We start from the raw sequence: 27,350 nt of genomic DNA, 5'->3' as shown, positions 1-27,350 counted from the left end.
CCAGGACAACTAGGGTTAGCGCCAGGACAACTAGGGTTAGCGCCAGGACAACTAGGGTTAGCGCAAGGACAACTAGGGTTAGCGCCAGGACAACTAGGGTTAGCGCCAGGACAACTAGGGTTAGCGCCAGGACAACTAGGGTTAGCGTCAGGACAACTAGGGTTAGCGTCAGGACAACTAGGGTTAGCGTCAGGACAACTAGGGTTAGAGTCAGTACAACTAGGGTTAGCGTCAGGACAACTAGGGTTAGCGTCAGGACAAATAGGGTTAGCGTCAGGACAACTAGGGTTAGCGTCATGACAACTAGGGTTAGCGTCAGGACAACTAGGTTTAGCGTCAGGACAACTAGGGTTAGCGTCAGGACAACTAGGGTTAGCTTCAGGACAACTAGGGTTAGCGTCAGGACAACTAGGGTTAGGGTCAGGACAACTAGGGTTAGCGTCAGGACAACTAGGGTTAGCGTCAGGACAACTAGGGTTAGCGTCAGGACAACTAGGGTTAGCGCCAGGACAACTAGCGTTAGCGCCAGGACAACTAGTGTTAGAGCCAGGACAACTAGGGTTAGCACCAGGACAACTAGGGTTAGCGCCAGGACAACTAGGGTTAGCGCCAGGACAACTAGGGTTAGCGCAAGGACAACTAGGGTTAGCGCCAGGACAACTAGGGTTAGCGCCAGGACAACTAGGGTTAGCGCCAGGACAACTAGGGTTAGCGCCAGGACAAATAGGGATAGCGCCAGGACAACTAGGGTTAGCGCCAGGACAAATAGGGTTAGCGCCAGGACAACTAGGGTTAGCGCCAGGACAACTAGGGTTAGCGTCAGGACAACTAGCGTTAGCGCCAGGACAACTAGGGTTAGCGTCACGACAACTAGGGTTAGCGTCAGGACAACTAGGGTTAGCGTCAGGACAACTAGGGTTAGCGTCAGGACAACTAGGGTTAGCACCAGGACAACTAGGGTTATCGTCAGGACAACTATGGTTAGCGTCAGGACAACTAGGGTTAGCGTCAGGACAACTCGGGTTAGCGTCAGGACAACTAGGGTTAGCGTCAGGACAACTAGGGTTAGCGTCAGGACAACTAGGGTTAGCGTCAGGACAACTAGGGTTAGCGCCAGGACAACTAGGGTTAGCGCCAGGACAACTAGGGTTAGAGCCAGGACAACTAGGGTTAGCGTCAGGACAACTAGGGTTAGCGTCAGAACAACTAGGGTTAGCGTCAGTACAACTTGTGTTAGCGTCAGGACAACTAGGGTTAGCCTCAGGACAACTAGGGTTAGCGTCATGACAACTAGGGTTAGCATCAGAACAACTAGGGTTAGCGTCACGACAACTAGGGTTAGGGTCAGGACAACTAGGGTTAGCGTCAGGACAACTAGGGTTAGCGTCAGGACAACTAGGGTTAGCGTCACGACAACTAGGGTTAGCGTCAGGACAACTAGGGTTAGCGTCAGGACAACTAGGGTTAGCGTCAGGACAACTAGGGTTAGCGTCACGACAACTAGGGTTAGAGTCAGGACAACTAGGGTTAGCGTCAGTACAACTAGGGTTAGCGTCAGGACAACTAGGGTTAGCGTCAGGACAACTAGGGTTAGCGTCAGGACAACTAGGGTTAGCGTCAGGACAGCTAGGGTTAACGTCACAACAACTAGGGTTAGCGTCAGGACAACTAGGGTTAGCATCAGGACAACTAGGGTTAGCGTCAGGACAACTAGGGTTAGCGTCAAGGCAACTAGGGTTAGCGTCAGGACAACTAGGGTTAGCGTCAGGACAACTAGGGTTAGCGTCAGGACAACTAGGGTTAGCGTCACGACAACTAGGGTTAGCGTCAGGACAACTAGGGTTAGCGTCAGGACAACTAGGGTTAGCGTCAGGACAACTAGGGTTAGCACCAGGACAACTAGGGTTAGCGTCAGGACAACTAGGGTTAGCGTCAGGACAACTAGGGTTAGCGTCAGGACAACTAGGGTTAGCGTCAGGACAACTCGGGTTAGCGTCAGGACAACTAGGGTTAGCGTCAGGACAACTAGGGTTAGCGTCAGGACAACTCGGGTTAGCGTCAGGACAACTAGGGTTAGCGTCAGGACAACTAGGGTTAGGGTCAGGACAACTAGGGTTAGCGTCAGGACAACTAGGGTTAGCGTCAGGACAACTAGGGTTAGCGTCAGGACAACTAGGGTTAGCGCCAGGACAACTAGGGTTAGCGCCAGGACAACTAGGGTTAGAGCCAGGACAACTAGGGTTAGCACCAGGACAACTAGGGTTAGCGCCAGGACAACTAGGGTTAGCGCCAGGACAACTAGGGTTAGCGCAAGGACAACTAGGGTTAGCGTCAGGACAACTCGGGTTAGCGTCAGGACAACTAGGGTTAGCGTCAGGACAACTAGGGTTAGGGTCAGGACAACTAGGGTTAGCGTCAGGACAACTAGGGTTAGCGTCAGGACAACTAGGGTTAGCGTCAGGACAACTAGGGTTAGCGCCAGGACAACTAGGGTTAGCGCCAGGACAACTAGGGTTAGAGCCAGGACAACTAGGGTTAGCACCAGGACAACTAGGGTTAGCGCCAGGACAACTAGGGTTAGCGCCAGGACAACTAGGGTTAGCGCAAGGACAACTAGGGTTAGCGCCAGGACAACTAGGGTTAGCGCCAGGACAACTAGGGTTAGCGCCAGGACAACTAGGGTTAGCGTCAGGACAACTAGGGTTAGCGTCAGGACAACTAGGGTTAGCGTCAGGACAACTAGGGTTAGAGTCAGTACAACTAGGGTTAGCGTCAGGACAACTAGGGTTAGCGTCAGGACAAATAGGGTTAGCGTCAGGACAACTAGGGTTAGCGTCATGACAACTAGGGTTAGCGTCAGGACAACTAGGGTTAGCGTCATGACAACTAGGGTTAGCGTCAGGACAACTAGGTTTAGCGTCAGGACAACTAGGGTTAGCGTCAGGACAACTAGGGTTAGCTTCAGGACAACTAGGGTTAGCGTCAGGACAACTAGGGTTAGGGTCAGGACAACTAGGGTTAGCGTCAGGACAACTAGGGTTAGCGTCAGGACAACTAGGGTTAGCGTCAGGACAACTAGGGTTAGCGCCAGGACAACTAGCGTTAGCGCCAGGACAACTAGGGTTAGAGCCAGGACAACTAGGGTTAGCACCAGGACAACTAGGGTTAGCGCCAGGACAACTAGGGTTAGCGCCAGGACAACTAGGGTTAGCGCAAGGACAACTAGGGTTAGCGCCAGGACAACTATTGTTAGCGCCAGGACAACTAGGGTTAGCGCCAGGACAACTAGGGTTAGCGCCAGGACAAATAGGGATAGCGCCAGGACAACTAGGGTTAGCGCCAGGACAAATAGGGTTAGCGCCAGGACAACTAGGGTTAGCGCCAGGACAACTAGGGTTAGCGTCAGGACAACTAGCGTTAGCGCCAGGACAACTAGGGTTAGCGTCACGACAACTAGGGTTAGCGTCAGGACAACTAGGGTTAGCGTCAGGACAACTAGGGTTAGCGTCAGGACAACTAGGGTTAGCACCAGGACAACTAGGGTTATCGGCAGGACAACTATGGTTAGCGTCAGGACAACTAGGGTTAGCGTCAGGACAACTCGGGTTAGCGTCAGGACAACTAGGGTTAGCGTCAGGACAACTAGGGTTAGCGTCAGGACAACTAGGGTTAGCGTCAGGACAACTAGGGTTAGCGCCAGGACAACTAGGGTTAGCGCCAGGACAACTAGGGTTAGAGCCAGGACAACTAGGGTTAGCACCAGGACAACTAGGGTTAGCGCCAGGACAACTAGGGTTAGCGCCAGGACAACTAGGGTTAGCGCAAGGACAACTAGGGTTAGCGCCAGGACAACTAGGGTTAGCGCCAGGACAACTAGGGTTAGCGCCAGGACAACGAGGGTTAGCGCCAGGACAACTAGGGTTAGCGTCAGGACAACTAGGGTTAGCGTCAGGACAACTAGGGTTAGCGTCAGGACAACTAGGGTTAGAGTCAGTACAACTAGGGTTAGCGTCAGGACAACTAGGGTTAGCGTCAGGACAAATAGGGTTAGCGTCAGGACAACTAGGGTTAGCGTCATGACAACTAGGGTTAGCGTCAGGACAACTAGGTTTAGCGTCAGGACAACTAGGGTTAGCGTCAGGACAACTAGGGTTAGCTTCAGGACAACTAGGGTTAGCGTCAGGACAACTAGGGTTAGCGTCATGACAACTAGGGTTAGCGTCAGGACAACTAGGGTTAGCGTCAGGACAATTAGGGTTAGCGTCAGGACAACTAGGGTTAGCGTCAGGACAACTAGGGTTAGCGTCAGGACAACTAGGGATAGCGTCAGGACAACTAGGGTTAGCGTCACGACAACTAGGGTTAGAGTCAGGACAACTAGGGTTAGCGTCAGGACAACTAGGGTAAGCGTCAGGACAACTAGGGTTAGCGTCAGTACAACTAGGGTTAGAGTCAGGACAACTAGGGTTAGCGTCAGGACAACCAGGGTTAACGTCACGACAACTAGGGTTAGCGTCAGGACAACTAGGGTTAGCGTCAGGACAACTAGGGTTAGCGTCAGGACAACTCGGGTTAGCGTCAGGACAACTCGGGTTAGCGCCAGGACAACTCGGGTTAGCGTCAGGACAACTCGGGCTAGCGTCAGGACAACTCGGGTTAGCGTCAGGACAACTCGAGTTAGCGTCAGGACAACTCGGGTTAGCGTCAGGACAACTCGGTTTAGCGTCAGGACATCTCGGGTTAGCGTCAGGACAACTAGGGTTAGCGTCAGGACAACTAGGGTTAGGGTCAGGACAACTAGGGTTAGCGTCAGGACAACTAGGGTTAGCGTCAGGACAACTAGGGTTAGCGTCAGGACAACTAGGGTTAGCGCCAGGACAACTAGCGTTAGCGCCAGGACAACTAGGGTTAGAGCCAGGACAACTAGGGTTAGCACCAGGACAACTAGGGTTAGCGCCAGGACAACTAGGGTTAGCGCCAGGACAACTAGGGTTAGCGCAAGGACAACTAGGGTTAGCGCCAGGACAACTATTGTTAGCGCCAGGACAACTAGGGTTAGCGCCAGGACAACTAGGGTTAGCGCCAGGACAAATAGGGATAGCGCCAGGACAACTAGGGTTAGCGCCAGGACAAATAGGGTTAGCGCCAGGACAACTAGGGTTAGCGCCAGGACAACTAGGGTTAGCGTCAGGACAACTAGCGTTAGCGCCAGGACAACTAGGGTTAGCGTCACGACAACTAGGGTTAGCGTCAGGACAACTAGGGTTAGCGTCAGGACAACTAGGGTTAGCGTCAGGACAACTAGGGTTAGCACCAGGACAACTAGGGTTATCGGCAGGACAACTATGGTTAGCGTCAGGACAACTAGGGTTAGCGTCAGGACAACTCGGGTTAGCGTCAGGACAACTAGGGTTAGCGTCAGGACAACTAGGGTTAGCGTCAGGACAACTAGGGTTAGCGTCAGGACAACTAGGGTTAGCGCCAGGACAACTAGGGTTAGCGCCAGGACAACTAGGGTTAGAGCCAGGACAACTAGGGTTAGCACCAGGACAACTAGGGTTAGCGCCAGGACAACTAGGGTTAGCGCCAGGACAACTAGGGTTAGCGCAAGGACAACTAGGGTTAGCGCCAGGACAACTAGGGTTAGCGCCAGGACAACTAGGGTTAGCGCCAGGACAACGAGGGTTAGCGCCAGGACAACTAGGGTTAGCGTCAGGACAACTAGGGTTAGCGTCAGGACAACTAGGGTTAGCGTCAGGACAACTAGGGTTAGAGTCAGTACAACTAGGGTTAGCGTCAGGACAACTAGGGTTAGCGTCAGGACAAATAGGGTTAGCGTCAGGACAACTAGGGTTAGCGTCATGACAACTAGGGTTAGCGTCAGGACAACTAGGTTTAGCGTCAGGACAACTAGGGTTAGCGTCAGGACAACTAGGGTTAGCTTCAGGACAACTAGGGTTAGCGTCAGGACAACTAGGGTTAGCGTCATGACAACTAGGGTTAGCGTCAGGACAACTAGGGTTAGCGTCAGGACAATTAGGGTTAGCGTCAGGACAACTAGGGTTAGCGTCAGGACAACTAGGGTTAGCGTCAGGACAACTAGGGATAGCGTCAGGACAACTAGGGTTAGCGTCACGACAACTAGGGTTAGAGTCAGGACAACTAGGGTTAGCGTCAGGACAACTAGGGTAAGCGTCAGGACAACTAGGGTTAGCGTCAGTACAACTAGGGTTAGAGTCAGGACAACTAGGGTTAGCGTCAGGACAACCAGGGTTAACGTCACGACAACTAGGGTTAGCGTCAGGACAACTAGGGTTAGCGTCAGGACAACTAGGGTTAGCGTCAGGACAACTCGGGTTAGCGTCAGGACAACTCGGGTTAGCGCCAGGACAACTCGGGTTAGCGTCAGGACAACTCGGGCTAGCGTCAGGACAACTCGGGTTAGCGTCAGGACAACTCGGGTTAGCGTCAGGACAACTCGGGTTAGCGTCAGGACAACTCGGTTTAGCGTCAGGACATCTTGGGTTAGCGTCAGGACAACTAGGGTTAGCGTCAGGACAACTAGGGTTAGCGTCAGGACAACTAGGGTTAGCGTCACGACAACTAGGGTTAGCGTCAGGACAACTAGGGTTAGTGTCACGACAACTAGGGTTAGCTTCAGGACAACTAGGGTTAGCGCCAGGACAACTAGGGTTAGCGTCAGGACAACTAGGGTTAGCGTCAGGACAACTAGGGTCAGCGTCAGGACAACTAGGGTTAGCGTCAGGACAACTAGGGTTAACGTCACGACAACTAGGGTTAGCGTCAGGACAACTAGGGTTAGCGTCAGGACAACTAGGGTTAGCATCAGGACAACTAGGGTTAGCGTCAGGACAACTAGGGTTAGCGTCAGGAAAACTAGGGTTAGCGTCACGACAACTAGGGTTAGCGTCAGGACAACTAGGGTTAGCGTCAGGACAACTAGGGTTAGCGTCAGGACAACTAGGGTTAGCGTCACGACAACTAGGGTTAGCGCCAGGACAACTAGGGTTAGCGTAAGGACAACTAGGGTTAGCGTCAGGACAACTAGGGTTAGCGCCAGGACAACTAGGGTTAGCGTCAGGACAACTAGGGTTAGCGTCAGGACAACTAGGGTTAGCGTCAGGACAACTAGGGTTAGCTTCAGGACAACTAGGGTTAGCGTCAGGACAACTAGGGTTAGCGTCAAGACAACTAGGGTTAGCGTCAGGACAATAGGGTTAGCGTCAGGACAACAAGGGTTAGCGTCAGGACAACGAGGGTTAGCGTCAGTACAACTTGTGTTAGCGTCAGGACAACTAGGGTTAGCGTCAGGACAACTAGGGTTAGCGTCAGGACAACTAGGGTTAGCATCAGGACAACTCGGGTTAGCGTCAGGACAACTAGGGTTAGCGTCAGGACAACTAGGGTTAGGGTCAGGACAACTAGGGTTAGCGTCAGGACAACTAGGGTTAGCGTCAGGACAACTAGGGTTAGCATCAGGACAACTAGGGTTAGCGTCAGGACAGCTAGGGTTAGCGCCAGGACAACTAGGGTTAGCGCCAGGACAACTAGGGTTAGAGCCAGGACAACTAGGGTTAGCACCAGGACAACTAGGGTTAGCGCCAGGACAACTAGGGTTAGCGCCAGGACAACTAGGGTTAGCGCAAGGACAACTAGGGTTAGCGCCAGGACAACTAGGGTTAGCGCCAGGACAACTAGGGTTAGCGCCAGGACAACTAGGGTTAGCGCCAGGACAACTAGGGTTAGCGCCAGGACAACTAGGGTTAGCGTCAGGACAACTAGGGTTAGCGTCAGGACAACAAGGGTAAGCGTCAGGACAACTAGGGTTAGCGTCAGGACAACTAGGGTTAGCGTCAGGACAACTAGGGTTAGCGTCAGGACAACTAGGGTTAGCGTCAGGACAACTCGGGTTAGCGTCAGGACAACTCGGGTTAGCGTCAGGACAACTCGGTTTAGCGTCAGGACATCTCGGGTTAGCGTCAGGACAACTAGGGTTAGCGTCAGGACAACTAGGGTTAGCGTCAGGACAACTAGGGTTAGCGTCACGACAACTAGGGTTAGCGTCAGGACAACTAGGGTTAGTGTCACGACAACTAGGGTTAGCTTCAGGACAACTAGGGTTAGCGCCAGGACAACTAGGGTTAGCGTCAGGACAACTAGGGTTAGCGTCAGGACAACTAGGGTCAGCGTCAGGACAACTAGGGTTAGCGTCAGGACAACTAGGGTTAACGTCACGACAACTAGGGTTAGCGTCAGGACAACTAGGGTTAGCGTCAGGACAACTAGGGTTAGCATCAGGACAACTAGGGTTAGCGTCAGGACAACTAGGGTTAGCGTCAGGAAAACTAGGGTTAGCGTCACGACAACTAGGGTTAGCGTCAGGACAACTAGGGTTAGCGTCAGGACAACTAGGGTTAGCGTCAGGACAACTAGGGTTAGCGTCACGACAACTAGGGTTAGCGCCAGGACAACTAGGGTTAGCGTAAGGACAACTAGGGTTAGCGTCAGGACAACTAGGGTTAGCGCCAGGACAACTAGGGTTAGCGTCAGGACAACTAGGGTTAGCGTCAGGACAACTAGGGTTAGCGTCAGGACAACTAGGGTTAGCGTCAGGACAACTAGGGTTAGCTTCAGGACAACTAGGGTTAGCGTCAGGACAACTAGGGTTAGCGTCAAGACAACTAGGGTTAGCGTCAGGACAATAGGGTTAGCGTCAGGACAACAAGGGTTAGCGTCAGGACAACGAGGGTTAGCGTCAGTACAACTTGTGTTAGCGTCAGGACAACTAGGGTTAGCGTCAGGACAACTAGGGTTAGCGTCAGGACAACTAGGGTTAGCATCAGGACAACTCGGGTTAGCGTCAGGACAACTAGGGTTAGCGTCAGGACAACTAGGGTTAGGGTCAGGACAACTAGGGTTAGCGTCAGGACAACTAGGGTTAGCGTCAGGACAACTAGGGTTAGCATCAGGACAACTAGGGTTAGCGTCAGGACAGCTAGGGTTAGCGCCAGGACAACTAGGGTTAGCGCCAGGACAACTAGGGTTAGAGCCAGGACAACTAGGGTTAGCACCAGGACAACTAGGGTTAGCGCCAGGACAACTAGGGTTAGCGCCAGGACAACTAGGGTTAGCGCAAGGACAACTAGGGTTAGCGCCAGGACAACTAGGGTTAGCGCCAGGACAACTAGGGTTAGCGCCAGGACAACTAGGGTTAGCGCCAGGACAACTAGGGTTAGCGCCAGGACAACTAGGGTTAGCGTCAGGACAACTAGGGTTAGCGTCAGGACAACAAGGGTAAGCGTCAGGACAACTAGGGTTAGCGTCAGGACAACTAGGGTTAGCGTCAGGACAACTAGGGTTAGCGTCAGGACAACTAGGGTTAGCGTCAGGACAACTAGGGTTAGCGTCAGGACAACTAGGGTTAGAGTCAGGACAACTAGGGTTAGCGTCAGGACAACTAGGGTTAACGTCACGACAACTAGGGTTAGCGTCAGGACAACTAGGGTTAGCGTCAGGACAACTAGGGTTAGCGTCAGGACAACTCGGGTTAGCGTCAGGACAACTCGGGTTAGCGCCAGGACAACTCGGGTTAGCGTCAGGACAACTCGGGCTAGCGTCAGGACAACTCGGGTTAGCGTCAGGACAACTCGGGTTAGCGTCAGGACAACTCGGGTTAGCGTCAGGACAACTCGGGTTAGCGTCAGGACATCTCGGGTTAGCGTCAGGACAACTAGGGTTAGCGTCAGGACAACTAGGGTTAGCGTCAGGACAACTAGGGTTAGCGTCAGGACAACTAGGGTTAGCGTCACGAAAACTAGGGTTAGCGTCAGGACAACTAGGGTTAGTGTCACGACAACTAGGGTTAGCTTCAGGACAACTAGGGTTAGCGCCAGGACAACTAGGGTTAGCGTCAGGACAACTAGGGTTAGCGTCAGGACAACTAGGGTCAGCGTCAGGACAACTAGGGTTAGCGTCAGGACAACTAGGGTTAGCGTCAGGACAACTAGGGTTAGCGTCAGGACAACTAGGGTTAACGTCACGTCAACTAGGGTTAGCGTCAGGACAACTAGGGTTAGCGTCAGGACAACTAGGGTTAGCGTCAGGACAACTAGGGTTAGCGTCAGGACAACTAGGGTTAGCGTCAGGACAACTAGGGTTAGCGTCAGGACAACTAGGGTTAGCGTCACGACAACTAGGGTTAGCGTCAGGACAACTAGGGTTAGCGTCAGGACAACTAGGGTTAGCGTCAGGACAACTAGGGTTAGCGTCACGACAACTAGGGTTAGCGTCAGGACAACTAGGGTTAGCGTCAGGACAACTAGGGTTAGCGTCAGGACAACTCGGGTTAGCGTCAGGACAACTCGGGTTAGCGCCAGGACAACTCGGGTTAGCGTCAGGACAACTCGGGTTAGCGTCAGGACAACTCGGGCTAGCGTCAGGACAACTCGGGTTAGCGTCAGGACAACTCGGGTTAGCGTCAGGACAACTCGGGTTAGCGTCAGGACAACTAGGGTTAGCGTCAGGACAACTAGGGTTAGCGTCAGGACAACTAGGGTTAGCGTCAGGACAACTAGCGTTAGCGTCACGACAACTAGGGTTAGCGTCAGGACAACTAGGGTTAGTGTCACGACAACTAGGGTTAGCTTCAGGACAACTAGGGTTAGCGCCAGGACAACTAGGGTTAGCGTCAGGACAACTAGGGTTAGCGTCAGGACAACTAGGGTCAGCGTCAGGACAACTAGGTTTAGCGTCAGGTCAACTAGGGTTAGCGTCAGGACAACTAGGGTTAGCGTCAGGACAACTAGGGTTAGCGTCAGGACAACTAGGGTTAACGTCACGACAACTAGGGTTAGAGTCAGGACAACTAGGGTTAGCGTCAGGACAACTAGGGTTAGCGTCAGGACAACTAGGGTTAGCGTCAGGACAACTAGGGTTAGAGTCAGGACAACTAGGGTTAGCGTCAGGACAACTAGGGTTAACGTCACGACAACTAGGGTTAGCGTCAGGACAACTAGGGTTAGCGTCAGGACAACTAGGGTTAGCGTCAGGACAACTCGGGTTAGCGTCAGGACAACTCGGGTTAGCGCCAGGACAACTCGGGTTAGCGTCAGGACAACTCGGGTTAGCGTCAGGACAACTCGGGCTAGCGTCAGGACAACTCGGGTTAGCGTCAGGACAACTCGGGTTAGCGTCAGGACAACTCGGGTTAGCGTCAGGACATCTCGGGTTAGCGTCAGGACAACTAGGGTTAGCGTCAGGACAACTAGGGTTAGCGTCAGGACAACTAGGGTTAGCGTCACGACAACTAGGGTTAGCGTCAGGACAACTAGGGTTAGTGTCACGACAACTAGGGTTAGCTTCAGGACAACTAGGGTTAGCGCCAGGACAACTAGGGTTAGCGTCAGGACAACTAGGGTTAGCGTCAGGACAACTAGGGTCAGCGTCAGGACAACTAGGGTTAGCATCAGGACAACTAGGGTTAGCGTCAGGACAACTAGGGTTAGCGTCAGGACAACTAGGGTTAGCGTCAGGACAACTAGGGTTAACGTCACGACAACTAGGGTTAGCATCAGGACAACTAGGGTTAGCGTCAGGACAACTAGGGTTAGCATCAGGACAACTAGGGTTAGCGTCAGGACAACTAGGGTTAGCGTCAGGAAAACTAGGGTTAGCGTCACGACAACTAGGGTTAGCGTCAGGACAACTAGGGTTAGCGTCAGGACAACTAGGGTTAGCGTCAGGACAACTAGGGTTAGCGTCACGACAACTAGGGTTAGCGTCAGGACAACTAGGGTTAGCGTAAGGACAACTAGGGTTAGCGTCAGGACAACTAGGGTTAGCGCCAGGACAACTAGGGTTAGCGTCAGGACAACTAGGGTTAGCGTCAGGACAACTAGGGTTAGAGTCAGGACAACTAGGGTTAGCGTCAGGACAACTAGGGTTAGCTTCAGGACAACTAGGGTTAGCGTCAGGACAACTAGGGTTAGCGTCAGGACAGCTAGGGTTAGCGCCAGGACAACTAGGGTTAGCGCCAGGACAACTAGGGTTAGAGCCAGGACAACTAGGGTTAGCACTAGGACAACTAGGGTTAGCGCCAGGACAACTAGGGTTAGCGCCAGGACAACTAGGGTTAGCGCAAGGACAACTAGGGTTAGCGCCAGGACAACTAGGGTTAGCGCCAGGACAACTAGGGTTAGCGTCAGGACAACTAGGGTTAGCGTCAGGACAACTAGGGTTAGCTTCAGGACAACTAGGGTTAGCGTCAGGACAACTAGGGTTAGCGTCAGGACAGCTAGGGTTAGCGCCAGGACAACTAGGGTTAGCGCCAGGACAACTAGGGTTAGAGCCAGGACAACTAGGGTTAGCACCAGGACAACTAGGGTTAGCGCCAGGACAACTAGGGTTAGCGCCAGGACAACTAGGGTTAGCGCAAGGACAACTAGGGTTAGCGCCAGGACAACTAGGGTTAGCGCCAGGACAACTAGGGTTAGCGCCAGGACAACTAGGGTTAGCGTCAGGACAACTAGGGTTAGCGTCAGGACAACAAGGGTAAGCGTCAGGACAACTAGGGTTAGCGTCAGGACAACTAGGGTTAGCGTCAGGACAACTAGGGTTAGAGTCAGTACAACTAGGGTTAGCGTCAGGACAACTAGGGTTAGCGTCAGGACAAATATGGTTAGCGTCAGGACAACTAGGGTTAGCGTCAGGACAACTAGGGTTAGCGTCAGGACAACTAGGGTTAGCGTCAGGACAACTAGGTTTAGAGTCAGGACAACTAGGGTTAGCGTCAGGACAACTAGGGTTAACGTCACGACAACTAGGGTTAGCGTCAGGACAACTAGGGTTAGCGTCAGGACAACTAGGGTTAGCGTCAGGACAACTCGGGTTAGCGTCAGGACAACTCGGGTTAGCGCCAGGACAACTCGGGTTAGGGTCAGGACAACTCGGGTTAGCGTCAGGACAACTCGGGCTAGCGTCAGGACAACTCGGGTTAGCGTCAGGACAACTCGGGTTAGCGTCAGGACAACTCGGGTTAGCGTCAGGACATCTCGGGTTAGCGTCAGGACAACTAGGGTTAGCGTCAGGACAACTAGGGTTAGCGTCAGGACAACTAGGGTTAGCGTCAGGACAACTAGGGTTAGCGTCACGAAAACTAGGGTTAGCGTCAGGACAACTAGGGTTAGTGTCACGACAACTAGGGTTAGCTTCAGGACAACTAGGTTTAGCGCCAGGGCAACTAGGGTTAGCGTCAGGACAACTAGGGTTAGCGTCAGGACAACTAGGGTCAGCGTCAGGACAACTAGGGTTAGCGTCAGGACAACTAGGGTTAGCGTCAGGACAACTAGGGTTAACGTCACGACAACTAGGGTTAGCGTCAGGACAACTAGGGTTAGCGTCAGGACAACTAGGGTTAGCGTCAGGACAACTAGGGTTAGCGTCAGGACAACTAGGGTTAGCGTCAGGACAACTCGGGTTAGCGTCAGGACAACTCGGGTTAGCGTCAGGACAACTCGGGCTAGCGTCAGGACAACTCGGGTTAGCGTCAGGACAACTCGGGTTAGCGTCAGGACAACTCGGGTTAGCGTCAGGACATCTCGGGTTAGCGTCAGGACAACTAGGGTTAGCGTCAGGACAACTAGGGTTAGCGTCAGGACAACTAGGGTTAGCGTCAGGACAACTAGGGTTAGCGTCACGAAAACTAGGGTTAGCGTCAGGACAACTAGGGTTAGTGTCACGACAACTAGGGTTAGCTTCAGGACAACTAGGTTTAGCGCCAGGGCAACTAGGGTTAGCGTCAGGACAACTAGGGTTAGCGTCAGGACAACTAGGGTCAGCGTCAGGACAACTAGGGTTAGCGTCAGGACAACTAGGGTTAGCGTCAGGACAACTAGGGTTAACGTCACGACAACTAGGGTTAGCGTCAGGACAACTAGGGTTAGCGTCAGGACAACTAGGGTTAGCGTCAGGACAACTAGGGTTAGCGTCAGGACAACTAGGGTTAGCGTCACGAAAACTAGGGTTAGCGTCAGGACAACTAGGGTTAGTGTCAGGACAACTAGGGTTAACGTCACGACAACTAGGGTTAGCGTCAGGACAACTAGGGTTAGCGTCAGGACAACTAGGGTTAGCGTCAGGACAACTCGGGTTAGCGTCAGGACAACTCGGGTTAGCGCCAGGACAACTCGGGTTAGCGTCAGGACAACTCGGGTTAGCGTCAGGACAACTCGGGCTAGCGTCAGGACAACTCGGGTTAGCGTCAGGACAACTAGGGTTAGCGTCAGGACAACTCGGGTTAGCGTCAGGACAACTCGGGTTAGCGTCAGGACATCTCGGGTTAGCGTCAGGACAACTAGGGTTAGCGTCAGGACAACTAGGGTTAGCGTCAGGACAACTAGGGTTAGCGTCACGACAACTAGAGTTATCGTCAGGACAACTAGGGTTAGTGTCACGACAACTAGGGTTAGCTTCAGGACAACTAGGGTTAGCGCCAGGACAACTAGGGTTAGCGTCAGGACAACTAGGGTTAGCGTCAGGACAACTAGGGTCAGTGTCAGGACAACTAGGGTTAGCATCAGGACAACTAGGGTTAGCGTCAGGACAACTAGGGTTAGCGTCAGGACAACTAGGGTTAACGTCACGACAACTAGGGTTAGCGTCAGGACAACTAGGGTTAGCGTCAGGACAACTAGGGTTAGAGCCAGGACAACTAGGGTTAGCACCAGGACAACTAGGGTTAGCGCCAGGACAACTAGGGTTAGCGCCAGGACAACTAGGGTTAGCGCAAGGACAACTAGGGTTAGCGCCAGGACAACTAGGGTTAGCGCCAGGACAACTAGGGTTAGCGTCAGGACAACTAGGGTTAGCGTCAGGACAACTAGGGTTAGCTTCAGGACAACTAGGGTTAGCGTCAGGACAACTAGGGTTAGCGTCAGGACAGCTAGGGTTAGCGCCAGGACAACTAGGGTTAGCGCCAGGACAACTAGGGTTAGAGCCAGGACAACTAGGGTTAGCACCAGGACAACTAGGGTTAGCGCCAGGACAACTAGGGTTAGCGCCAGGACAACTAGGGTTAGCGCAAGGACAACTAGGGTTAGCGCCAGGACAACTAGGGTTAGCGCCAGGACAACTAGGGTTAGCGCCAGGACAACTAGGGTTAGCGTCAGGACAACTAGGGTTAGCGTCAGGACAACAAGGGTAAGCGTCAGGACAACTAGGGTTAGCGTCAGGACAACTAGGGTTAGCGTCAGGACAACTAGGGTTAGAGTCAGTACAACTAGGGTTAGCGTCAGGACAACTAGGGTTAGCGTCAGGACAAATATGGTTAGCGTCAGGACAACTAGGGTTAGCGTCAGGACAACTAGGGTTAGCGTCAGGACAACTAGGGTTAGCGTCAGGACAACTAGGGTTAGCGTCAGGACAACTAGGGTTAGAGTCAGGACAACTAGGGTTAGCGTCAGGACAACTAGGGTTAACGTCACGACAACTAGGGTTAGCGTCAGGACAACTAGGGTTAGCGTCAGGACAACTAGGGTTAGCGTCAGGACAACTCGGGTTAGCGTCAGGACAACTCGGGTTAGCGCCAGGACAACTCGGGTTAGCGTCAGGACAACTCGGGTTAGCGTCAGGACAACTCGGGCTAGCGTCAGGACAACTCGGGTTAGCGTCAGGACAACTCGGGTTAGCGTCAGGACAACTCGGGTTAGCGTCAGGACATCTCGGGTTAGCGTCAGGACAACTAGGGTTAGCGTCAGGACAACTAGGGTTAGCGTCAGGACAACTAGGGTTAGCGTCAGGACAACTAGGGTTAGCGTCACGAAAACTAGGGTTAGCGTCAGGACAACTAGGGTTAGTGTCACGACAACTAGGGTTAGCTTCAGGACAACTAGGTTTAGCGCCAGGGCAACTAGGGTTAGCGTCAGGACAACTAGGGTTAGCGTCAGGACAACTAGGGTCAGCGTCAGGACAACTAGGGTTAGCGTCAGGACAACTAGGGTTAGCGTCAGGACAACTAGGGTTAACGTCACGACAACTAGGGTTAGCGTCAGGACAACTAGGGTTAGCGTCAGGACAACTAGGGTTAGCGTCAGGACAACTAGGGTTAGCGTCAGGACAACTAGGGTTAGCGTCAGGACAACTCGGGTTAGCGTCAGGACAACTCGGGTTAGCGTCAGGACAACTCGGGCTAGCGTCAGGACAACTCGGGTTAGCGTCAGGACAACTCGGGTTAGCGTCAGGACAACTCGGGTTAGCGTCAGGACATCTCGGGTTAGCGTCAGGACAACTAGGGTTAGCGTCAGGACAACTAGGGTTAGCGTCAGGACAACTAGGGTTAGCGTCAGGACAACTAGGGTTAGCGTCACGAAAACTAGGGTTAGCGTCAGGACAACTAGGGTTAGTGTCACGACAACTAGGGTTAGCTTCAGGACAACTAGGTTTAGCGCCAGGGCAACTAGGGTTAGCGTCAGGACAACTAGGGTTAGCGTCAGGACAACTAGGGTCAGCGTCAGGACAACTAGGGTTAGCGTCAGGACAACTAGGGTTAGCGTCAGGACAACTAGGGTTAACGTCACGACAACTAGGGTTAGCGTCAGGACAACTAGGGTTAGCGTCAGGACAACTAGGGTTAGCGTCAGGACAACTAGGGTTAGCGTCAGGACAACTAGGGTTAGCGTCAGGACAACTAGGGTTAGCGTCACGAAAACTAGGGTTAGCGTCAGGACAACTAGGGTTAGTGTCAGGACAACTAGGGTTAACGTCACGACAACTAGGGTTAGCGTCAGGACAACTAGGGTTAGCGTCAGGACAACTAGGGTTAGCGTCAGGACAACTCGGGTTAGCGTCAGGACAACTCGGGTTAGCGCCAGGACAACTCGGGTTAGCGTCAGGACAACTCGGGTTAGCGTCAGGACAACTCGGGCTAGCGTCAGGACAACTCGGGTTAGCGTCAGGACAACTAGGGTTAGCGTCAGGACAACTCGGGTTAGCGTCAGGACAACTCGGGTTAGCGTCAGGACATCTCGGGTTAGCGTCAGGACAACTAGGGTTAGCGTCAGGACAACTAGGGTTAGCGTCAGGACAACTAGGGTTAGCGTCACGACAACTAGAGTTATCGTCAGGACAACTAGGGTTAGTGTCACGACAACTAGGGTTAGCTTCAGGACAACTAGGGTTAGCGCCAGGACAACTAGGGTTAGCGTCAGGACAACTAGGGTTAGCGTCAGGACAACTAGGGTCAGTGTCAGGACAACTAGGGTTAGCATCAGGACAACTAGGGTTAGCGTCAGGACAACTAGGGTTAGCGTCAGGACAACTAGGGTTAGCGTCAGGACAACTAGGGTTAACGTCACGACAACTAGGGTTAGCGTCAGGACAACTAGGGTTAGCGTCAGGACAACTAGGGTTAGCATCAGGACAACTAGGGTTAGCGTCAGGACAACTAGGGTTAGCGTCAGGAAAACTAGGGTTAGCGTCACGACAACTAGGGTTAGCGTCAGGACAACTAGGGTTAGCGTCAGGACAACTAGGGTTAGCGTCAGGACAACTAGGGTTAGCGTCACGACAACTAGGGTTAGCGTCAGGACAACTAGGGTTAGCGTAAGGACAACTAGGGTTAGCGTCAGGACAACTAGGGTTAGCGCCAGGACAACTAGGGTTAGCGTCAGGACAACTAGGGTTAGCGTCAGGACAACTAGGGTTAGCGTCAGGACAACTAGGGTTAGCGTCAGGACAACTAGGGTTAGCTTCAGGACAACTAGGGTTAGCGTCAGGACAACTAGGGTTAGCGTCAGGACAGCTAGGGTTAGCGCCAGGACAACTAGGGTTAGCGCCAGGACAACTAGGGTTAGAGCCAGGACAACTAGGGTTAGCACCAGGACAACTAGGGTTAGCGCCAGGACAACTAGGGTTAGCGCCAGGACAACTAGGGTTAGCGCAAGGACAACTAGGGTTAGCGCCAGGACAACTAGGGTTAGCGCCAGGACAACTAGGGTTAGCGTCAGGACAACTAGGGTTAGCGTCAGGACAACTAGGGTTAGCTTCAGGACAACTAGGGTTAGCGTCAGGACAACTAGGGTTAGCGTCAGGACAGCTAGGGTTAGCGCCAGGACAACTAGGGTTAGCGCCAGGACAACTAGGGTTAGAGCCAGGACAACTAGGGTTAGCACCAGGACAACTAGGGTTAGCGCCAGGACAACTAGGGTTAGCGCCAGGACAACTAGGGTTAGCGCAAGGACAACTAGGGTTAGCGCCAGGACAACTAGGGTTAGCGCCAGGACAACTAGGGTTAGCGCCAGGACAACTAGGGTTAGCATCAGGACAACTAGGGTTAGCGTCAGGACAACAAGGGTAAGCGTCAGGACAACTAGGGTTAGCGTCAGGACAACTAGGGTTAGCGTCAGGACAACTAGGGTTAGAGTCAGTACAACTAGGGTTAGCGTCAGGACAACTAGGGTTAGCGTCAGGACAAATATGGTTAGCGTCAGGACAACTAGGGTTAGCGTCAGGACAACTAGGGTTAGCGTCAGGACAACTAGGGTTAGCGTCAGGACAACTAGGGTTAGCGTCAGGACAACTAGGGTTAGAGTCAGGACAACTAGGGTTAGCGTCAGGACAACTAGGGTTAACGTCACGACAACTAGGGTTAGCGTCAGGACAACTAGGGTTAGCGTCAGGACAACTAGGTTTAGCGTCAGGACAACTCGGGTTAGCGCCAGGACAACTCGGGTTAGCGCCAGGACAACTCGGGTTAGCGTCAGGACAACTCGGGCTAGCGTCAGGACAACTCGGGTTAGCGTCAGGACAACTCGGGTTAGCGTCAGGACAACTCGGGTTAGCGTCAGGACAACTAGGGTTAGCGTCAGGACAACTAGGGTTAGCGTCAGGACAACTAGGGTTAGCGTCAGGACAACTAGGGTTAGCGTCACGAAAACTAGGGTTAGCGTCAGGACAACTAGGGTTAGTGTCACGACAACTAGGGTTAGCTTCAGGACAACTAGGTTTAGCGCCAGGGCAACTAGGGTTAGCGTCAGGACAACTAGGGTTAGCGTCAGGACAACTAGGGTCAGCGTCAGGACAACTAGGGTTAGCGTCAGGACAACTAGGGTTAGCGTCAGGACAACTAGGGTTAGCGTCAGGACAACTAGGGTTAACGTCACGACAACTAGGGTTAGCGTCAGGACAACTAGGGTTAGCGTCAGGACAACTAGGGTTAGCGTCAGGACAACTAGAGTTAGCGTCAGGACAACTAGGGTTAGCGTCAGGACAACTAGGGTTAGCGTCACGACAACTAGGGTTAGCGTCAGGACAACTAGGGTTAGTGTCACGACAACTAGGGTTAGCTTCAGGACAACTAGGGTTAGCGCCAGGACAACTAGGGTTAGCGTCAGGACAACTAGGGTTAGCGTCAGGACAACTAGGGTCAGCGTCAGGACAACTAGGGTTAGCATCAGGACAACTAGGGTTAGCGTCAGGACAACTAGGGTTAGCGTCAGGACAACTAGGGTTAGCGTCAGGACAACTAGGGTTAACGTCACGACAACTAGGGTTAGCGTCAGGACAACTAGGGTTAGCGTCAGGACAACTAGGGTTAGCATCAGGACAACTAGGGTTAGCGTCAGGACAACTAGGGTTAGTGTCAGGAAAACTAGGGTTAGCGTCACGACAACTAGGGTTAGCGTCAGGACAACTAGGGTTAGCGTCAGGACAACTAGGGTTAGCGTCAGGACAACTAGGGTTAGCGTCACGACAACTAGGGTTAGCGTCAGGACAACTAGGGTTAGCGTAAGGACAACTAGGGTTAGCGTCAGGACAACTAGGGTTAGCGCCAGGACAACTAGGGTTAGCGTCAGGACAACTAGGGTTAGCGTCAGGACAACTAGGGTTAGAGTCAGGACAACTAGGGTTAGCGTCAGGACAACTAGGGTTAGCTTCAGGACAACTAGGGTTAGCGTCAGGACAACTAGGGTTAGCGTCAGGACAGCTAGGGTTAGCGCCAGGACAACTAGGGTTAGCGCCAGGACAACTAGGGTTAGAGCCAGGACAACTAGGGTTAGCACCAGGACAACTAGGGTTAGCGCCAGGACAACTAGGGTTAGCGCCAGGACAACTAGGGTTAGCGCAAGGACAACTAGGGTTAGCGCCAGGACAACTAGGGTTAGCGCCAGGACAACTAGGGTTAGCGTCAGGACAACTAGGGTTAGCGTCAGGACAACTAGGGTTAGCTTCAGGACAACTAGGGTTAGCGTCAGGACAACTAGGGTTAGCGTCAGGACAGCTAGGGTTAGCGCCAGGACAACTAGGGTTAGCGCCAGGACAACTAGGGTTAGAGCCAGGACAACTAGGGTTAGCACCAGGACAACTAGGGTTAGCGCCAGGACAACTAGGGTTAGCGCCAGGACAACTAGGGTTAGCGCAAGGACAACTAGGGTTAGCGCCAGGACAACTAGGGTTAGCGCCAGGACAACTAGGGTTAGCGCCAGGACAACTAGGGTTAGCGTCAGGACAACTAGGGTTAGCGTCAGGACAACAAGGGTAAGCGTCAGGACAACTAGGGTTAGCGTCAGGACAACTAGGGTTAGCGTCAGGACAACTAGGGTTAGAGTCAGTACAACTAGGGTTAGCGTCAGGACAACTAGGGTTAGCGTCAGGACAAATATGGTTAGCGTCAGGACAACTAGGGTTAGCGTCAGGACAACTAGGGTTAGCGTCAGGACAACTAGGGTTAGCGTCAGGACAACTAGGGTTAGCGTCAGGACAACTAGGGTTAGAGTCAGGACAACTAGGGTTAGCGTCAGGACAACTAGGGTTAACGTCACGACAACTAGGGTTAGCGTCAGGACAACTAGGGTTAGCGTCAGGACAACTAGGGTTAGCGTCAGGACAACTCGGGTTAGCGTCAGGACAACTCGGGTTAGCGCCAGGACAACTCGGGTTAGCGTCAGGACAACTCGGGTTAGCGTCAGGACAACTCGGGCTAGCGTCAGGACAACTCGGGTTAGCGTCAGGACAACTCGGGTTAGCGTCAGGACAACTCGGGTTAGCGTCAGGACATGTCGGGTTAGCGTCAGGACAACTAGGGTTAGCGTCAGGACAACTAGGGTTAGCGTCAGGACAACTAGGGTTAGCGTCAGGACAACTAGGGTTAGCGTCACGAAAACTAGGGTTAGCGTCAGGACAACTAGGGTTAGTGTCACGACAACTAGGGTTAGCTTCAGGACAACTAGGTTTAGCGCCAGGGCAACTAGGGTTAGCGTCAGGACAACTAGGGTTAGCGTCAGGACAACTAGGGTCAGCGTCAGGACAACTAGGGTTAGCGTCAGGACAACTAGGGTTAGCGTCAGGACAACTAGGGTTAACGTCACGACAACTAGGGTTAGCGTCAGGACAACTAGGGTTAGCGTCAGGACAACTAGGGTTAGCGTCAGGACAACTAGGGTTAGCGTCAGGACAACTAGGGTTAGCGTCAGGACAACTAGGGTTAGCGTCACGAAAACTAGGGTTAGCGTCAGGACAACTAGGGTTAGTGTCAGGACAACTAGGGTTAACGTCACGACAACTAGGGTTAGCGTCAGGACAACTAGGGTTAGCGTCAGGACAACTAGGGTTAGCGTCAGGACAACTCGGGTTAGCGTCAGGACAACTCGGGTTAGCGCCAGGACAACTCGGGTTAGCGTCAGGACAACTCGGGTTAGCGTCAGGACAACTCGGGCTAGCGTCAGGACAACTCGGGTTAGCGTCAGGACAACTAGGGTTAGCGTCAGGACAACTCGGGTTAGCGTCAGGACAACTCGGGTTAGCGTCAGGACATCTCGGGTTAGCGTCAGGACAACTAGGGTTAGCGTCAGGACAACTAGGGTTAGCGTCAGGACAACTAGGGTTAGCGTCACGACAACTAGAGTTAGCGTCAGGACAACTAGGGTTAGTGTCACGACAACTAGGGTTAGCTTCAGGACAACTAGGGTTAGCGCCAGGACAACTAGGGTTAGCGTCAGGACAACTAGGGTTAGCGTCAGGACAACTAGGGTCAGTGTCAGGACAACTAGGGTTAGCATCAGGACAACTAGGGTTAGCGTCAGGACAACTAGGGTTAGCGTCAGGACAACTAGGGTTAGCGTCAGGACAACTAGGGTTAACGTCACGACAACTAGGGTTAGCGTCAGGACAACTAGGGTTAGCGTCAGGACAACTAGGGTTAGCATCAGGACAACTAGGGTTAGCGTCAGGACAACTAGGGTTAGCGTCAGGAAAACTAGGGTTAGCGTCACGACAACTAGGGTTAGCGTCAGGACAACTAGGGTTAGCGTCAGGACAACTAGGGTTAGCGTCAGGACAACTAGGGTTAGCGTCACGACAACTAGGGTTAGCGTCAGGACAACTAGGGTTAGCGTAAGGACAACTAGGGTTAGCGTCAGGACAACTAGGGTTAGCGCCAGGACAACTAGGGTTAGCGTCAGGACAACTAGGGTTAGCGTCAGGACAACTAGGGTTAGCTTCAGGACAACTAGGGTTAGCGTCAGGACAACTAGGGTTAGCGTCAGGACAGCTAGGGTTAGCGCCAGGACAACTAGGGTTAGCGCCAGGACAACTAGGGTTAGAGCCAGGACAACTAGGGTTAGCACCAGGACAACTAGGGTTAGCGCCAGGACAACTAGGGTTAGCGCCAGGACAACTAGGGTTAGCGCAAGGACAACTAGGGTTAGCGCCAGGACAACTAGGGTTAGCGCCAGGACAACTAGGGTTAGCGTCAGGACAACTAGGGTTAGCGTCAGGACAACTAGGGTTAGCTTCAGGACAACTAGGGTTAGCGTCAGGACAACTAGGGTTAGCGTCAGGACAGCTAGGGTTAGCGCCAGGACAACTAGGGTTAGCGCCAGGACAACTAGGGTTAGAGCCAGGACAACTAGGGTTAGCACCAGGACAACTAGGGTTAGCGCCAGGACAACTAGGGTTAGCGCCAGGACAACTAGGGTTAGCGCAAGGACAACTAGGGTTAGCGCCAGGACAACTAGGGTTAGCGCCAGGACAACTAGGGTTAGCGCCAGGACAACTAGGGTTAGCATCAGGACAACTAGGGTTAGCGTCAGGACAACAAGGGTAAGCGTCAGGACAACTAGGGTTAGCGTCAGGACAACTAGGGTTAGCGTCAGGACAACTAGGGTTAGAGTCAGTACAACTAGGGTTAGCGTCAGGACAACTAGGGTTAGCGTCAGGACAAATATGGTTAGCGTCAGGACAACTAGGGTTAGCGTCAGGACAACTAGGGTTAGCGTCAGGACAACTAGGGTTAGCGTCAGGACAACTAGGGTTAGCGTCAGGACAACTAGGGTTAGAGTCAGGACAACTAGGGTTAGCGTCAGGACAACTAGGGTTAACGTCACGACAACTAGGGTTAGCGTCAGGACAACTAGGGTTAGCGTCAGGACAACTAGGGTTAGCGTCAGGACAACTCGGGTTAGCGCCAGGACAACTCGGGTTAGCGCCAGGACAACTCGGGTTAGCGTCAGGACAACTCGGGCTAGCGTCAGGACAACTCGGGTTAGCGTCAGGACAACTCGGGTTAGCGTCAGGACAACTCGGGTTAGCGTCAGGACATCTCGGGTTAGCGTCAGGACAACTAGGGTTAGCGTCAGGACAACTAGGGTTAGCGTCAGGACAACTAGGGTTAGCGTCAGGACAACTAGGGTTAGCGTCACGAAAACTAGGGTTAGCGTCAGGACAACTAGGGTTAGTGTCACGACAACTAGGGTTAGCTTCAGGACAACTAGGTTTAGCGCCAGGGCAACTAGGGTTAGCGTCAGGACAACTAGGGTTAGCGTCAGGACAACTAGGGTCAGCGTCAGGACAACTAGGGTTAGCGTCAGGACAACTAGGGTTAGCGTCAGGACAACTAGGGTTAGCGTCAGGACAACTAGGGTTAACGTCACGACAACTAGGGTTAGCGTCAGGACAACTAGGGTTAGCGTCAGGACAACTAGGGTTAGCGTCAGGACAACTAGGGTTAGCGTCAGGACAACTAGGGTTAGCGTCAGGACAACTAGGGTTAGCGTCACGAAAACTAGGGTTAGCGTCAGGACAACTAGGGTTAGTGTCACGACAACTAGGGTTAGCTTCAGGACAACTAGGGTTAGCGCCAGGACAACTAGGGTTAGCGTCAGGACAACTAGGGTTAGCGTCAGGACAACTAGGGTCAGCGTCAGGACAACTAGGGTTAGCGTCAGGACAACTAGGGTTAGCGTCAGGACAACTAGGGTTAGCGTCAGGACAACTAGGGTTAACGTCACGACAAATAGGGTTAGCGTCAGGACAACTCGGGTTAGCACCAGGACAACTCGGGTTAGCGTCAGGACAACTCGGGTTAGCGTCAGGACAACTCGGGCTAGCGTCAGGACAACTAGGGTTAGCGTCAGGACAACTAGGGTTAGCGTCAGGACAACTAGGGTTAGCGTCACGACAACTATTGTTAGCGTCAGGACAACTAGGGTTAGCGTCAGGACAACTAGGGTTAGCGTCAGGACAACTCGGGTTAGCGTCAGGACAACTCGGGTTAGCACCAGGACAACTCGGGTTAGCGTCAGGACAACTCGGGTTAGCGTCAGGACAACTCGGGCTAGCGTCAGGACAACTCGGGTTAGCGTCAGGACAACTCGGGTTAGCGTCAGGACATCTCGGGTTAGCGTCAGGACAACTAGGGTTAGCGTCAGGACAACTAGGGTTAGCGTCAGGACAACTAGGGTTAGCGTCAGGACAACTAGCGTTAGCGTCACGACAACTAGGGTTAGCGTCCGGACAACTAGGGTTAGTGTCACGACAACTAGGGTTAGCTTCAGGACAACTAGGGTTAGCGCCAGGACAACTAGGGTTAGTGTCAGGACAACTAGGGTTAGCGTCAGGACAACTAGGGTTAGCGTCAGGACAAATATGGTTAGCGTCAGGACAACTAGGGTTAGCGTCAGGACAACTAGGGTTAGCGTCAGGACAACTAGGTTTAGCGTCAGGACAACTAGGGTTAGCGTCAGGACAACTAGGGTTAGCGTCAGGACAACTAGGGTTAGCGTCAGGACAACTAGGGTTAGCGTCAGGACAACTAGGGTTAGAGTCAGGACAACTAGGGTTAGCGTCAGGACAACTAGGGTTAACGTCACGACAACTAGGGTTAGCGTCAGGACAACTAGGGTTAGCGTCAGGACAACTAGGGTTAGCGTCAGGACAACTCGGGTTAGCGTCAGGACAACTCGGGTTAGCGCCAGGACAACTCGGGTTAGCGTCAGGACAACTCGGGTTAGCGTCAGGACAACTCGGGCTAGCGTCAGGACAACTCGGGTTAGCGTCAGGACAACTAGGGTTAGCGTCAGGACAACTAGGGTTAGAGTCAGTACAACTAGGGTTAGCGTCAGGACAACTAGGGTTAGCGTCAGGACAAATATGGTTAGCGTCAGGACAACTAGGGTTAGCGTCAGGACAACTAGGGTTAGCGTCAGGACAAATATGGTTAGCGTCAGGACAACTAGGGTTAGCGTCAGGACAACTAGGGTTAGCGTCAGGACAACTAGGTTTAGCGTCAGGACAACTAGGGTTAGCGTCAGGACAACTAGGGTTAGCGTCAGGACAACTAGGGTTAGCGTCAGGACAACTAGGGTTAGAGTCAGGACAATAGGGTTAGCGTCAGGACAACTAGGGTTAACGTCACGACAACTAGGGTTAGCGTCAGGACAACTAGGGTTAGCGTCAGGACAACTAGGGTTAGCGTCAGGACAACTCGGGTTAGCGTCAGGACAACTCGGGTTAGCGCCAGGACAACTCGGGTTAGCGTCAGGACAACTCGGGTTAGCGTCAGGACAACTCGGGCTAGCGTCAGGACAACTCGGGTTAGCGTCAGGACAACTCGGGTTAGCGTCAGGACAACTCGGGTTAGCGTCAGGACAACTCGGGTTAGCGTCAGGACATCTCGGGTTAGCGTCCGGACAACTAGGGTTAGTGTCACGACAACTAGGGTTAGCTTCAGGACAACTAGGGTTAGCGCCAGGACAACTAGGGTTAGCGTCAGGACAACTAGGGTTAGCGTCAGGACAACTAGGGTTAGCGTCAGGACAAATATGGTTAGCGTCAGGACAACTAGGGTTAGCGTCAGGACAACTAGGGTTAGCGTCAGGACAACTAGGTTTAGCGTCAGGACAACTAGGGTTAGCGTCAGGACAACTAGGGTTAGCGTCAGGACAACTAGGGTTAGCGTCAGGACAACTAGGGTTAGCGTCAGGACTACTAGGGTTAGAGTCAGGACAACTAGGGTTAGCGTCAGGACAACTAGGGTTAACGTCACGACAACTAGGGTTAGCGTCAGGACAACTAGGGTTAGCGTCAGGACAACTAGGGTTAGCGTCAGGACAACTCGGGTTAGCGTCAGGACAACTCGGGTTAGCGCCAGGACAACTCGGGTTAGCGTCAGGACAACTCGGGTTAGCGTCAGGACAACTCGGGCTAGCATCAGGACAACTCGGGTTAGCGTCAGGACAACTAGGGTTAGCGTCAGGACAACTAGGGTTAGAGTCAGTACAACTAGGGTTAGCGTCAGGACAACTAGGGTTAGCGTCAGGACAAATATGGTTAGCGTCAGGACAACTAGGGTTAGCGTCAGGACAACTAGGGTTAGCGTCAGGACAACTAGGTTTAGCGTCAGGACAACTAGGGTTAGCGTCAGGACAACTAGGGTTAGCGTCAGGACAACTAGGGTTAGCGTCAGGACAACTAGGGTTAGAGTCAGGACAATAGGGTTAGCGTCAGGACAACTAGGGTTAACGTCACGACAACTAGGGTTAGCGTCAGGACAACTAGGGTTAGCGTCAGGACAACTAGGGTTAGCGTCAGGACAACTAGGGTTAGCGTCAGGACAACTAGGGTTAGAGTCAGGACAACTAGGGTTAGCGTCAGGACAACTAGGGTTAACGTCACGACAACTAGGGTTAGCGTCAGGACAACTAGGGTTAGCGTCAGGACAACTAGGGTTAGCGTCAGGACAACTCGGGTTAGCGTCAGGACAACTCGGGTTAGCGCCAGGACAACTCGGGTTAGCGTCAGGACAACTCGGGTTAGCGTCAGGACAACTCGGGCTAGCGTCAGGACAACTCGGGTTAGCGTCAGGACAACTCGGGTTAGCGTCAGGACAACTCGGGTTAGCGTCAGGACATCTCGGGTTAGCGTCAGGACAACTAGGGTTAGCGTCAGGACAACTAGGGTTAGCGTCAGGACAACTAGTGTTAGCGTCAGGACAACTAGGGTTAGCGTCACGAAAACTAGGGTTAGCGTCAGGACAACTAGGGTTAGTGTCACGACAACTA

Source organism: Phyllobates terribilis, unplaced genomic scaffold (assembly GCF_046119375.1).
Source record: "Phyllobates terribilis strain yellow unplaced genomic scaffold, ASM4611937v1 Scaffold_8__6_contigs__length_399053987, whole genome shotgun sequence".
In the NCBI taxonomy this organism is placed as follows: Eukaryota; Metazoa; Chordata; class Amphibia; order Anura; family Dendrobatidae; genus Phyllobates; species Phyllobates terribilis.
Note: the sequence above shows the minus strand (reverse complement) of the source record.